The sequence below is a fragment of the Parasteatoda tepidariorum genome, chromosome 7 (assembly GCF_982258835.1).
Source record: "Parasteatoda tepidariorum strain Cologne lab strain chromosome 7, Ptep-v5.0, whole genome shotgun sequence".
Lineage (NCBI taxonomy): Eukaryota > Metazoa > Arthropoda > Arachnida > Araneae > Theridiidae > Parasteatoda > Parasteatoda tepidariorum.
In genome coordinates this window covers 14,390,718-14,406,512 of record NC_141761.1, presented here as the reverse complement: position 1 = coordinate 14,406,512, position 15,795 = coordinate 14,390,718, and the positions used below count along the sequence as shown (strand labels likewise).

Below are 15,795 nucleotides of genomic sequence, written 5' to 3'. Positions count from 1 at the left end.
GAAATAGCTTAAATAAAAAAAGAACATTGGTTAATTAGATGCTACTTTTTTTTAGATTTTACTTATTGCCTGATCTTTGATTGCCTGTAGAAAATAAAAAAGAAAGTAAGTAATTAATTAATTGGTATATAAAAATATTGTTTCAAGCTGAAAGGCATACATTGACACATTTAATAAAGCTAAAATAATTGCACAATTTTTATTTATTTTTTATTATCTTCAGTTCTGTAAATTAAGCAAATTATTATATTATATTATGCAAAACATGATTTCATAAGTTTATCCCATCATGCTAAAATTTAAGCATCATCTAGTTCTAACTCATGTTATTCATAGTACACTAAAATCAAACAATTTTCACAATTATTCTGATTTTTAATATTTAACATGATATTTTTATTTCAACTACTATTAATTTTAAACTATTCAATTTTATAGAACCATTTTTCAAAAGCGTAATTAAACAAAATAAACATGTGGTTTCAGATAATTTAAGAAATACTAAAACCGTGACATAACCTTTACATGCTATTGATCTTTAAGCTTACTTTACATAATGAGTAAAAATAATTAACCAAGTGTATGCAATAAATGTGGCTCTTGATCAAACAGAGCTATACGCAAGCAAACATCAGAGATGTTATCTCTTAATGTTTGAAAAAGAATTGTATACAGATTAATTTGTAGCAATATCTAATGTTGAAACAATATTAAAAATTCACTTTTTAAATGACCTTCCCAAACAAACTAATTGACATTTTAGGAAAACTTTTAGGCTCGAGGGAGTTCCTTTTTACACCTACTTTAAAAATTCCAAAACTCCAACACAAATGATTTTTTAGTTATAGGATTGATGCACAGTTGGACAGACATGCAAATAATTTTTTTTTATTAAATAGACAATAAAGAAGCAAAAAAAAAATTTTTTTTATACTTACAATGATTATATGAGAAACACAGAACAGAGTAAGTAATATTTTAGCAAAATCCAGATGCAAATCACTCCATTCTTCTAAGAAGCTCTAAAAATATAAGCTTAATTATTTATTTATTGATACATGAAGGAAAAAAACTTATTTTGTTTAAACATTAAAATGTCAACTACTTAAAGAGATTAAGGTATGTTTCTATTACTTTTTTAAAAGCTGTACTGGAAAAATCAAGCTACGAATTAATTAATATTTTATATCCGTCGTTGAACAGCTGACCCACTTTTGGGTTTACGACAACTAATGCTCAACTCTGTAGCCTTGTAAATTTTGAATCAATCCAGAAGACAAGGAAACTCTTGGATCAGTACCCCCAGAGGTATTGATTTGTTATGAGAACATAGAGGATTTTGCGACTCGACAGATTTAACGTGCATCAGTCACCATTTACTACATGGGGAGTCTTTGGCTGGGGGGATCAAACCCAAGAACTCTTGGACTTGGGCCCAGTGCCCTACTAACCAGGCTATTCCGACCTAATTAATTCATATTGTAAAATATAATAAAGTCACACTATTTTAACTGATAGAAGAGAGAGAGACAAATGGAAAATATAAAATTACAGAGTGAGCAAATTAGCTAATGTGAAAAAAAAATATTGATAATTGGTTCACTACATTGGAAGGTGAATGTTCTATCCCTTGAGCCATCATGACTCAAGAGTCTAATAAGTTGTGAAAAGTAGGAATGTCTAGAGAAAAGTACTGGAGAAAGCCTGAGCTCATCCCGGGCTACTGAGCCATTGAAAAGGGAATAAGAGCAAATTTAATGATAATTAATATACATATTTTATTGGGAAGATGCACAAGTTCCCACGCTTTGCTTAATTTAAAAAATTTGCATTTAAAATGAAATGTTTTGGCATAATCTTTTGTGCTATTCAAAAGAGAATTTTTCGCTCTAAAAAATAGTGTATTTTGCTTTTTTGTTGACTTTATTTTTGTTACTTTTTGGAGCATTTAAATGGAGTGTCAAGTCGACAAAAACGAGCATTTCCGACCCCACATTCATTTTGAGTTTAATCGAGGTGCCAAAGCTACAGAAGCTGCTAGAGAGAGCAAGCACAGAGCTACTCAAATGCTTCATGTGGCGTTTAATTCAATAATGACGTCGAATTATGGGCTTGGTTGGACGACTTTTTCAAGACGCTTTCAGGTGATTTCTGTCAAAGAGGCATCGTTAAACTGGTTGAATGTTGAGAGGAAGTCATACACAACAACGGAGAGTACATTATTGATTAAATTGTTATTTTATGTAAAAAAATTAAGTTTAAGTAAAAAATTTTTTTTTTAAAAAAGCGGAAACGTATGCATTAAGCCAATATTAATATAGGTGCCATTATAAAAAAAATTTGATAAGTTATCTTTTTCAATTCTCTTACTGCCTTGGTACAAAATATATGAATAGAAGTTTATCTTTCATGCATATTTTTGGTATTAATATTAGACAAAATATTTCTACTAAATCTATCATAATTAAGGTTGATTATTAATGTCACACTAGAGCTGTGCAATCGGTGACAGCAAATCTTGACAATTTATCACTGAGAACAACTTAGTCAATATTTAAAAGGGTTGGGAAAAAACCCCGAAAAGTAATTAAAATATATGCTTAGTTATCAATAAACCAAGTGAGAGAAAATAAAACAAGTGAAGTAAATTAAAACACAAATTTTGATTTTTACCTTTGTTTCCAACTCTGTTCCTAACTCTTTACATTTACGAACTAAAACACTTGTATCAGATATGCCAGTTGCTTGAAGAAATATGGCGCTGACAGAAGGATCGTAATATCCTTTTACTTCACAACTCCTCTTGAAAGTAAAAGATCAGTATTATAATGGTTATGAATTACTGTAAATTTATATTAATAAAAATATACATTTCAAATAATTATTGAGAGCATTATTGAAACGAATTAACAAACTTAATTAAAAAAAATTTTTTAAATTTTTTAAAACAGGGTTGCCACTTAAATTTGGAAGAAAAAATTTTTTTGGCACATGTTATATGCAACATATTAAGAAGAAACACAATTATTGTTCTCCTCTGTGAGCTATTTTGGGCTAACTATACTAGTTTAAATTGCTGGTATAACTTTGAGGAAAAAGAAGGAACAGCTGAACATATTTAATGGTATAATAAATGAAATAATAGCTGAATTATTATCTTTAAATATCCCATAGATTGTTTTTTGAGAGTTCTGAATTTTTCAAAAGACAAAAATAAGAAATAAAATTCCCAGTTTGTAAGGAAAATTTTAAAATTTACAGCATTTTCTCTGTTATTTTAGGTGATTTTTAAATTCCCTGTGGAGTGGCAATCCTGTAAAAAATATATAGATTATTTAAATGTTACAATAGACAAATTATTACACAAAAAAGACAAAAAATAAAATACTAATAGTTGAAATAATGTGTGAATAAATTTATTTTTTAAATATGCAATCAAAAATTCATTTATTAAATGTGTTTCTCTCACTTTAAACAAAGGTTTTATTACACAAAATGAGCCCTGTGCTTTTCTTAAGATTAGGTTGAATTTTTTATGGTAAGCGTCAGCTTTTGGATGAAATAGGGTGCATAGCCAGATTTTTCAACAAAAAATAAGCATTGCCATACTTTAACTGACGATAATGATGCTCAATCAATGTTAATGTAGGGTTGCCACTCAAATTAGAAAAAAAAATAACTGTGTTTTCCCTGTACATATTATACACAATATATTATGAGGAAACAAAATCATTGATTTTGTGTGTAGCTAAATTCGACTAACTATGCTAGTCTTAATTAAAATTTTGAGGGAAAAAAAGGAACAGCTGAACAAATTTAAATAATGCCATAGTAAATGAAATAGTTTAGTTTAGCTGAAATATCTTCCCTAAATATCAAATGCTCTTTGAGTGGTCACCTTTCTTTTAAAAAAAGACGAAAATAAAAATTGAATTCCCTGTTTGTAAACAAAAGAATTAGTACGCTTCTCCCCCCAACAAATTTCAAGTACATCGCCTATAATATCAGAATAAAAAAATATTACATGAATCAATTTAAAAAAAAGACATTGCTTTTTTTTTGTAAACACAGCATTTTTGTTATCTTACATTTGTAACCTACATCTTTGTTATTATTGAAAGTATCTTGTAGAAAGATATTAGCACTAGAGAGTTTTTGTCGCAGAAAACCTAAAAAAATTCTGCCACAGGGAGAGTTACATTTCTACATTGACTATCTCCATCTAATGATATTCTTTGCATTTTTAAAACTACAAATAAAATTACTATACATTACACAATGGATTGCCCAACTAGTATAAATTAAAAAACATTTTCTTACAGAAGTAGACTGACAAGCTTCTTCATTCTAAAGAATAAAAAAAAATAACAATTAAGTACTATTCTTAATAAATTACACATTAAAAAAGATTTCATCATAACACAGCATATTAATCAGATTAGATATCACAAACTGATTAATGAGTAAAAAAAAAAGAACTTTAAACTATAAGTACAATGAAATATTAAACTGACATTGGTAAATTTAAAGTAATTACAGTTCACTTTAGAGTTATAATTACTTAAATGACACTAATAGTAAATTTCTATAATATAAAAAGCTACTTGAGATTTTCTTTAAGGAAATAATTTTGAAAATGAATAAATGTTACACTTAATTTTAAAATGACTTAATATTAACCTCAAAAATATGTTTATTCAAAACCTCAGCAATGAGATGATCCTTAAATTGAGATGAATTCAGGGAAGTCTTGCCGAATACTGATATCACCACCTCTTTTTCATTTTTACTTTTTCTTCCAAAAAGAATTTTCTAAACATAAAATAAAAATTATTAGTAACAATGGTTTCCAGATGAATTCTCATGTTCAGAAAATGTAATGAAAAAGTAAAACACCATTATATAGATTTTCAAGTAGCAGCAATTTTAAACTTTTAAGAAAAATAAATTCAGTCATGAAAACTGCTTTCTTTATGGAAATGTGCACTTTCAGAAACCCATCTTCAAAGTGGAAAATACAGATAGTAGTTTTAAAGATACTTATTTTGTTAGATTAAACAAAAAATTATTATTAAGTAAATGTAGTTGTAATTTATTAAAGTGTACAAGGTCTCTTGTCCAAGTCTCAAATTTAAAAAAAAAAAAAATTATAATAATTTTTTCAAAAAATAAAACTTAGACCAGTGGTTCCTGAACCTCTTTGTCCCATACACCCCTTGCCATGTTTTTCAGTTTTGGGCAGACCCCCTGCTTAACTGATATTGATTTTTTTGTAAATTCATCAACTTTAAATACATTTTTGACAGCTGGTATAGTGCTATTCATTGTGAAAGATTTAAATTTCTAACTGTAATGAAGCGTAGTGCGAAAAACTTAAGAAAAAAACACACATTAATTTTATGCATTTATTAATTAAATTCAAACTAATTTAATTAATATGTAAATGGAATAAAATAGTGCACTATAAAACCTGTACTCCATTACTAATATTATAATTGGGGAAATAAGTTTGTATACAAAACCGTAGTAGTGTACTGCCGGTTTGCTTATTAAGTTTTCTCATAAAAACTGAGCAACAAATCTCCCGTATCTTGTGCGCAGATTAAATTGGAGGTGTAGCTAGCTAAAGAGTTTACACACTTGGGAGGCTACAATTTACAGCGGAAAAATACTTTTTTGTTACAAAACAAAACCATACACGCAGAGAAAATAAAAACGTACACGGGCGGAGCTGCAGGCAACTGCTAGTTTATAATAATTCAGTTTCGTATATCGAAAAATTATCCTAATAACTTAAATTTTAATAAAATTTTTACTTCATAGCTACTTCTATAAATTATGTAGAATGTAGATAGATAGATATCTTCATATTATAAGGTAGTATAATGTAAGTAATTATGCATGATCAGTGTATGTTGATTAGTCCATTCATGAAATGCCAAAATTAAAAGTTACGACCTGCTTATATGAGATCCACTATCGTTGATCCCCATCTTCATTTCAAGGACCCTCAATTTTTTTTTCACTTGACATGAACATCTTCTGAATTTCGTGGGGTCACAATATTTCATATAGTTAATCTATTTTTTTTTCTTCCAATAAAGTGAGATATTTCCAAATCAGTATCTGCTTGAGCCAACTTACATGGAATAGGCTACTAGTTTTATAGTTAAAATTGTATAATTCTGACTTTTTTTTTTCATGAGCTACTATTTGGTTTTAAAAACTAAAGGGTAAACAATTCGTACAAGAGAAGACAGAACTGATTTAGAGAAGGTATATTATTTTCTGTTTTGGTTCAATGTAGGGGTGCAGAGCCATGATGGCTCAGAGGATAGAGCGTTTGTCTTCTAATGCCAGCCATGGGTGGTCAAAATGAATTACGCATCCGACTTGCACCGGCCACTGTGCCGACATAAAATATCCTCAGTGGTAGACGGATTATGGTTTAAAGTCTCCTTGTAGTGAGGCTAACTGTGGAAAACCGCAAAATGATTAGTTCCATAAAATGTCCTTCAGAAATGCAAATTTCTACCAATACTTAATCCAGGCGTTTTCTTGTATTCTGGATTGGGTTCAAAATTACAAAGCTACGTAGTTGAATGTTAGTAGTCGTTAACTCAAAAATTAGGCAGCTGTTCAATCATGGTTATAAAATAAAACCATTTCTGCAGAGATATTATTACAACAATCTTTCTAGAAAAAAAATTTAATTTAAAAAATTGTACCTTTTAACATTGTACCATAATCATGTACCTTTTAACATTGAAAGGAAAATTTATTAAAAGTGCATAAAAAAATTACTTCAATTAAGCCTTAAAATCATAATATTTTTATGTTATAAATTTCTGATTCTTAAAAGAACTATCCTAAGATTCTTGTTAATTGAGTTGAAACTATAGTATGACAATTTAAGTTCGTTAATTTGTGCTTTATGCTGTAGTGTACATAGCACAAAATATCACTTTCTCCTTTCTTGGAAGTATTTTGATAAGACTATCAGGTTTTCCAGATTGATAACATTCTCAGATTTTTCTGCGGTACTCTGATCAGGAACCACAATAATTATTTACATCTTTTTTTGGAAAGAATGCTTCAATATACTTAGAACCACCAATGTTTATGTTTACGGAAATTCTATTATTCTTATTCAAGATTAGAAGGGCAACAAAGAACTTTAGGGCGAAATTATTATGAAGATACTGAATACGAAATCACCCAAATTTTCATTTAAAAAAATTTTCAGCAGAGATCAATAATTCAATTACTTTCAAGCATTTTAAAAAATAATTAAAAGCACGCCTTACTTTAAATCTTTATTGACTAGATCAAATAAACTAAAATCTATAGTGTTTTCATCCTCTGTTGGAGTTGACATCATAAAAATCTTCCAATATTCTTATTAAAAGTAGTAAAATTTAAATAACCAGAAACACCTCATCGGTTATTTAATAACAACACATCTGAAATTGCTGCAAAGAGGAAAATACTGTTTTGAAGCTATCGCCTGTTTATTTCTGCTCCAGTTATGTGTTCTTCACTGAAAGTTAATGATGACAATTGTCTCAGTAGATTACCGAAGTCAAACAACACTGGTTTTGTTGTTGTTAATTTACGTCACACTAGAGCTGTTGTTGTTGTTAATTTACGTTGCACTAGAGCTGCACAATGGGCTATTGGCGACGGTCTGGGAAACATCCCGGAGGATGATCCGAAGACACGCCATCACAATTTTGATCCTCTGCGGAGGGGAAGGCACCCCTGCTTCGGTAGCCCGACGACCTGCGCGTGAAGTCGTGCACTTTACGGTAGAACAGTTTAACGAGGACTAATACCGCACACCCTCGGTCCCTACGCAGGCTGATCCAAGTGGTCACCCACCCCCACACTGACCGCAGCCAGTGATGCTTGACTTCGGTGATCTGCTGGGAACCGTGTCTTAACGATCAGTCCACTGCGGGACACGTAATTTGGGAAGAATACCTTTCGATTCCATGTTTCAATCCCTCCCCTTTATCCCTCTTCTCAGTTGTATTGGACTGTACTACGATATTTTCTCCTTTCTTAACATTTTTCCGTATTTATTTACCACAAATATTTTTTTAAATTTCCATTATGCTTTTTTTTTGGAACTATGTTCAATGTAGTTTTCAGTTCCATGCAATTTCCAAGTGCAAAATTTTTTAATCTATTTGAAAATCAAGACTGAAGCTAATGTACTTCCTTCTCCTATGACTCTCCACACTCTAAGATAAAGGTATGCTTGACCATCCTCCTTCACTCTCCTTCTCTTATCAGTTGCTCTACGATATTTTGATACATATCTACGCACGTATTATATTACTACATATCTACGATATTTTCCCCACTCTTAAAATTTTTTGATTTCATTGACAAAAATATTTTTTTCAAAATTTCCACGATGCTTTGTTTTAAAACTATGTTCAATGTAGCTTTCGATTCCATATAATGTTCCCTAATTTAAAATTAGCTAACGGCTTCTTTCTCCAATGACTCATCACACCCTAATGTAATGGTGAAAGCATGTAAAGTGTTGTCATTGGCGATCGCAACACTCGGATACGCCAGGGAGAGACCGGTTTCATGCCTTCAGCCCATCTCCCTTCCCTCTCCCCCTCTTTTCAGTTGTATAGGAATGTACTACGATATTTTCCCTTTTCTTATATTTTTCCTTTTTATGTAATAAAAATACTTTTTAAAATTTTCGTGATACCTTTCTTCAGAACTATTTTTAATGCAGTTTTCAGTTCCATATAGTTTTCCAAGCTAAAAAATTTTAATCTATATGAAAATCAAGAGAGAAACTAACCTTCTTCCTTCCTCTGTAACTTTCCACACGCTAATGAGGAAAGCATGTGAAGTGTTGCCATAGGTACAGAGTTCTACTCTACGCCACCTGCAGCCCATTTCGATCTCCAATAGGTAGACAGTTTATGGGCAATGTTGCTCGCCTTCGTGACTTTGGTTCACAGGTGCCCACTGGGTAACGTTAAATGAGTAACAATTCCGGCATCTTCATAGGCAAATATTAAAATTCAGTGCCTGCCATTGGGGGAAAGGTAGACAGTTTAGCTCTGCGCCACCTGTAGCCGATTTCGATCGCCAATATGCAGTTTTCTGAAAGTGTTTAGAATATTTCCGCTGTGTATCTCTTCGCTTTTGCAGCGTTAAGAGGACCTGATGCTTTAAAAAGTTTTAGTATTAAAATTATGATTTAAATTTTGATCTAATATTACCATTCGAATAGTGACTTCTGCACGTTAAATCTATCGAGGTCACAATGTCCTCCAAGTTCCCATTACAAATCAATATCTCTGGCTGTACTGATCCAGGGGTCTATTTAGTAAAATATTTTTTAAAAATGCTTTATATATATTTCTTAGTGGCATATGCATATATTTTTCGAAATTTCGACAGCTGACCTTTGATCTGGTATTAGTATCAACGTTGTCAGTTGAATCCAAAAATTATTAATAATTGGCAGCAATTAATAATAATTAGAAAGGAACACCTATAGACGAAGTAGACAATAGTATACATTAAATGTAGGCCATACAGAATTTTGTTAGTTCCTCATATCGTATTTTACACCATCTTCGATTTCAGCGACACCTGTGCTAACTATTATATGGAGAGAGACAGGGCCAAAATGAAATATTTTTTAAAAATGCTTTATAGATATTTCTCAGCATATGCATATATTTTTCGAAATTTTGACACTTATCCTTTAATTTGGTATTAGTATCAAAGTTGTCATTTGAACCAAAAAATTATAAAAAATTATTAAAGTGTCCACCAAATGATCCCCTTAAAACCAGTTATTAATAATAATTAGAAAGCAATGGACAGGAATGCCTATAGTCGAAATAGACAATACTATACATTACATGTAAGCCATACAGAATTTCTTTCCCACCTCATATCGTATTTTACACCATCTTCGATTTCAGCGACACCTGTGCTAACTATTATATGGAGAGAGACAGGACCAAAATGAAATATTTTTTAACAATGCTTTATAGATATTTCTCACCATATGCATATATTTTTCGAAATTTTGACACTTATCCTTTAATTTGCTATTAGTATCGAAGTTGTCATTTGAACCGAAAAATTATAAAAAATAATTAAAGTGTCCACCAAATGATCCCCTTAAAACCAGTTATTAATAATAGTTATAAAGCAATGGATAGGAATGCCTATAGTCGAAATAGACAATACTATACATTACATGTAAGCCATGCAGAATTTCTTTCCCACCTCATATCTTATTTTACACCATCTTCGATTTCAGCGACACCTGTGCTAACTATTATATGGAGAGAGACAGGGCCAAAATGAAATATTTTTTAAAAATGCTTTATAGATATTTCTCAGCATATGCATATATTTTTCAAAATTTTGACACTTATCCTTTAATTTGCTATTAGTATCGAAGTTGTCATTTGAACCGAAAAATTATAAAAAACTATTAAAGTGTCCACCACATGATCCCCTTAAAACCAGTTATTAATAATAGTTATAAAGCAATGGATAGGAATGCCTATAGTCGAAATAGACAATACTATACATCACATGTAAGCCATACAGAATTTCTTTCCCACCTCATATCGTATTTTACACCATCTTCGATTTCAGCGACACCTGTGCTAACTATTATATGGAGAAAGACAAGGACAAAATAAAATACTTTTTAAAAATGTTTTATAAATATTTCTCAGCTTATGTATATATTTTTTGAAATTTCGACAGCTAACCTTTGATCTGGTAGTAGTATCAACATTGTCAGTTGTACCCAAAAAGTATAAAAATTTATTAAAGTGTCCACCAAAATGATTCCCTTAAAATTAGCAATCAATAATAATTAGAGAGGAATACCTATAGATGAAGTAAACAATAGTATACATTATACATTAAGTGTAGGCCATACAGAATATTGTTACCGATTCATATTGTATTTTACACCATCCTCGATTTCAGTGACGCCTGTGCTAACTATTATATGGAGAAAGACAAGGACAAAATAAAATACTTTTTAAAAATGCTTTATAGATATATCTCCTGGTGGTCGAAATATAATTTATTTTCATATATATCATGTGGTAATAGCAAAACGTTTCATCTTTACTGATTGAAATGAACTGAAGTTGCCTCTCTTTTATATTTTTTTATTTTATTTTATAACCGTCGTTGAACAGCCGACCCAATTTCATGGGTTTACGACTACTTACGTTCAACTCCGTAGCCTTGTAATTTTGAACCAATCCAGAAGACAGGGAAACTCCTGGATCAATACCCCCAGAGGCATTGATTTGTTGTGGGAACATGGAGGACTTTGAGACTCGACAAATTTAACGTGCATCAGTCACCATTTACTACACAGGGAGTCTTCGGCCGGCGAGGATCGAACCCACGACCTCTTGGATATGGGCCCAGCGAAGAATCGAAAAAATTGAGTATTTAAAAGTAAAGAACTTTTTTTGATATACAGTTCCTGGCCATATTATTCGACGCACTGTAAGATTCTATGTAAAATCTTAATTATAATGAAATATTATAGAGTTTTATTATTTTTATGTGACTGAAACCGGTTTGCACTTGCTTACGTTAGTGTATCAATGGGTTAACATTGTCATGCAATGCGTTAAAAATAAATACAAATGTAAAAAATCTCCTCTATAAAAATCCATTACATGTATGTTCAAATATAAAAGTATAAACTCGTGCAATAATTTGGTCTAATTGTTATAATATAATATCTGTTATAATAAATATTCTATATTTATATAATATATCCTCTAATTTATATGATATCTCTTCTAATGTAACCAATGGATACACGACCGTAGCCAAGTGCAAAAAGTCATGTAAAAACAATACAACTGTATAGAGTATCGCCTGATAGTTAAGATTTTACATAGAATCTTAGCGTCTAATGATTTGGCCAGAGACTCTATAAAGAGAGAAGAAATTAGATGCTTTAACTAGATAAAGCAGTTAAAGTTGCCATTTTTAATTCAACTATCGTCTTGACTACGCTAAACTATCGCGTGTTTCTATGTTTACCCTTTTATTAAGATATTTTCACTCATAACCAGGCTTAAAGATGAATATTTTTAGAATCATCTAAAGTACATGCAATAGGGCTAACTAATCAAATTAAAGCAATTTAAAACAAAAAATTGTTACGAAATTCTTTGAATTACTAAAGAAGAAAGCGGGACTGAAGATTTCAAAACACGTTTGATGGCTGGAAGAAAAAGAGGGGTTGTAAGACGATAAGGAGAAAAATTTTCAAGCTTTCCTCGATATCCTTAGTTGTTTTGATCTCGCTTTCCTCACTAGTTATTTGATTGATATCAGTAACCTTGTACCAGTAGGCGTGGCCGAAAGGATTTTCTCTACATTATAAATTTTTTTTTGAGGAGTTGGATGTCTCAACTTGCTTTATTGAAGAGGAAAGAACTACCACTATAAATATTAAATACCCTTGTATATAAGACATTGATTCTACCTTTTGATAGATGAAGGTTGACCCTTCAGTGGTGACTCGGGCGTGATTTCCAACATTGATGGATGCTCCACGGTCCACATTAAACAGTTGATTTGATTACAAATTTACTGCTCAAAAAAAAAAAAAAAAAAAAAAAAAAAAAAATCCGGTGAAGTAAATAAAGTTTCCCGGTCAATAAACAATATTGAAGAAGAAAAAAAATAATGATTTTATTATTAATTTTTATTAATTAACAACAGATCAGAAAATTTAGTGGGCTGTGCTTCAAATGATGGATGGATTTATATTTTGCGCAAATTATAAACATTAATTTCATGACTTTTTTTTTTAAATTTTGCATTAATTTTCTTTTTTTCATAGCTTTTTTTAAAAAAAAATTATTGCTACGAAATCTTTTTTTACAATTTACTTTAAATATTCTTAAAAACTGAAAATAATCTAAATTTTTAAATGTGAAATCTTTATGACAGACATTTATTTCAATGCAAACTGATGTATAATCTTTCTCAATAAACTTAAGTGTATCAAACCATTTAAAATCTGTATTTAGTATGTGTTTTGTAATTATTCTTAGGTGTGTCTTTAAACACTTATTTGCGTTTTGTAAGCAAAAAGGAATTTTTTTAAAATAAGATAACATTTTACATTCTAGTCAGGACTCGAAAATACTCAGAAATTTTACCCGTCCCCGAGGACGGCTTGCCCAACAATGTACCCGTCCTCCTTTGAAACTATCCCGTAGTTTCTAAATAAATAAAAATATAATTTTCTCTTATTTATTACAAACATTTAATATAATTTTCTCTTATTTATTACAAACATTTATGTAAATTTACACAATGAATTAGTAGTTACTTGGGATACATTATGCAGTAATAAACGAAATACTAGGTTAATAATAGTAACCTAGTACTCGTATTTCTTTTATGAAATAATTTAAATGACTAAGGTCAAGTTATCTGGAATGTCAATTTATCCGAGGGTACTGCGTTTTTTAAATAAATCAAATATGACGTTTGCCAGTTCTACAATCAAGCCAATGATTTACAGAGGTTTCTGCACAGAAATCGGAAGGGGGTTTTCCATTTAGGTAGATGTTCATAATTACGTTTAACGCTTCTTGTTTAAGACCAGTAAGTAATGTGGGTTTTCTTCTGTAAGTTCATTGCTGAAAAGCCCCTTTCAAACACTGCAGTACTCCCAGACAGAGAAAACATCAATTCTAATAACAAGAATTGAAAATGTATCACGAAAATTAACGGGAAAATGGCCGTCCGTGCGGACGTCGGATTCGAGAAATTCGTTGTCCGCGGGAAATTTTTGACCGCCGAGGACGGGCGGACGGGCTGTTTTTCGAGCCCTGATTCTAGTGTTAAATGTACAATATTTTGTAGTCCCAGTTATATGTGAACAAGTAAGTCATTTTCATAAATATACAGGGTAATTCATAATTCCCACCGGGGTTTCGAAGCGTTATAGTAAAAAAAAGAAGACGAATATGAAAAAAAGAAACATGTGAAATTATTCCGAAACTATTCAAGTTTTACTTACATACATTACAGGTGTTCTATGCGTGAACCCTTGGTCACACGGCATACATCAATGCGATAGTACAGTTCCTGCCCGGAGGGAATTATGAATAACCCTGTATTAGACAACATGATACATAAATAGCTAAATTAACGATAAGAAATGAAGTACACACATTTTTGGAATGGGCCCCGGCCGAAAATCCTGAAGGGTGAAGTTAGGTACTGGCCTTATTTCTTCCCAAAAACCCTGTCAATTTGGACATCACTTCTAACATGGACTTTTATTAACTTGACTTTTTAATTCATCCTGTACGTAAATAAAAAAAATATTCTGGTTAAAAATTCCAAACTACAAGTATTGCTATAAAGTAAAAATTACATAGCATCCCTTTCCACATAACCCCCGCTGTTGTCTCTCACGTGGTATTATCTCTTTTGTTCTACTTTTTTCTTTCAAATCCTTTCTGAAAACAAACTCATATTTTAGCCTACACCGGATTGGTTTTAAATTTTATATCGGGGATGTCCGAATTTGCAACTGTGTACAAATCTACATTTCTTTTCTCACAGGGTAATTCCACTCTCCTAGAAGCGTTGATTTATCAGTCACTTCAATCCTTCGCCACCAGCTCCTTATCTCGACCCCCTACTTTCTTTCCAGGAGTCCTTGTATATATTGTGAGTAATTTTTCCGTTTCTTATTATTATCTTTCGTATTATTATCATCCCTATTTAATGTTTTATATGTATTTTGCGATTTATATTATATAACCCAGTTCAAATTTGTTAACTCATGTACTATGCGATTTCTTAATCATGCGATTATATGACGCTCCCCTTTCCCTTCCTCCTCCTTTTCAACCGAGATGAAAGAGCAGACAGCCTTATCAGGCTAGGTACTCTGAAAAAATTTAATAGTTACAGTTTCCAGGATTCATAAAATACTATCACTACTCCGGACCCCCCAGAGTGATGCGCACTCCTCTCTTGTCGGAATTCTCGCCTGCAAGGTACTTTTTGTCCCCTTCCCTCACAAACCTTATCTCATTCATCCTCTTAATGTTCCTTAATAACCTCCCCGGTCACCAGTATCTTGTTTATACATTTGACCACCACTGGGATTTTTCCACTCTCATTTCCTCTCTCTCTGCTATAAGGTCACTCCTTTGAAGAGACTCGTGCCGCTCCGATTTCAGTCAGTGACGTCGGCGATGTAACTACCATTCTTTTTTTAAAACTCATTTCGATGCATTCATTGTTTTCTATATTCATTTTGAGGTTTCTTATCTGATTGCAAACATTTAACAGTGGAAGTTAAATATCAGCTTGCGCGATAGTGACTGGAGAGAATTATTTTAAAACACAAAATGAGGAAACTCAATTTTCCATGTTTTATTTCAGAAAACATAAAGGTGATATCAAATAAACTGTAAAATGTACTAGATTGCAATGAATTATGTTTCATGTTTTCTTTCTTTTTTTTTTCTTTTTTATTTTAAGAAGCTTAAAAATTTCGCCATTGAAATCGATACCGTCTCCACACTTTAAAATAGAAGGGGGAAAAATGTACAAATAGAAAGAAAATAAAATCCTGAACTTCAAAAATAGTTGATTTTATTCAGTAAATTTTGTTCTGTTGAACCTAGTCTCAAAATGTTACTAAATATATATATATATATATATTTTTTTTGATTTTGAAAGTTTTAAAAATGTTCTGAAAAACTTTAG

At 31.2% G+C, this 15,795-nt stretch overlaps 1 long non-coding RNA gene and 1 pseudogene across 2 annotated transcripts in view; both read right to left on the bottom strand.

The window, feature by feature from the left end:
• The window catches only part of LOC147806882 (nonsense-mediated mRNA decay factor SMG8-like), a 59,877-nt pseudogene extending 58,238 nt beyond the window's left edge, over positions 1 to 1,639 (bottom strand). The window contains exon 1 of the transcript XR_015435739.1: positions 1,607 to 1,639. The product of XR_015435739.1 is annotated as a nonsense-mediated mRNA decay factor SMG8-like (transcript). The remainder of the gene's footprint in view (positions 1 to 1,606) is intronic.
• Positions 1,640 to 2,808: 1,169 nt separating this feature from the next.
• Positions 2,809 to 7,744, bottom strand: LOC147806881 (uncharacterized). The gene is made up of 4 exons (XR_015435333.1): positions 7,308 to 7,744; positions 4,681 to 4,812; positions 4,321 to 4,347; positions 2,809 to 3,313 (listed from the first exon to the last, which is right to left on the bottom strand). It is a non-coding gene; the product is annotated as an uncharacterized LOC147806881 (long non-coding RNA).
• Positions 7,745 to 15,795: the final 8,051 nt, after the last annotated feature.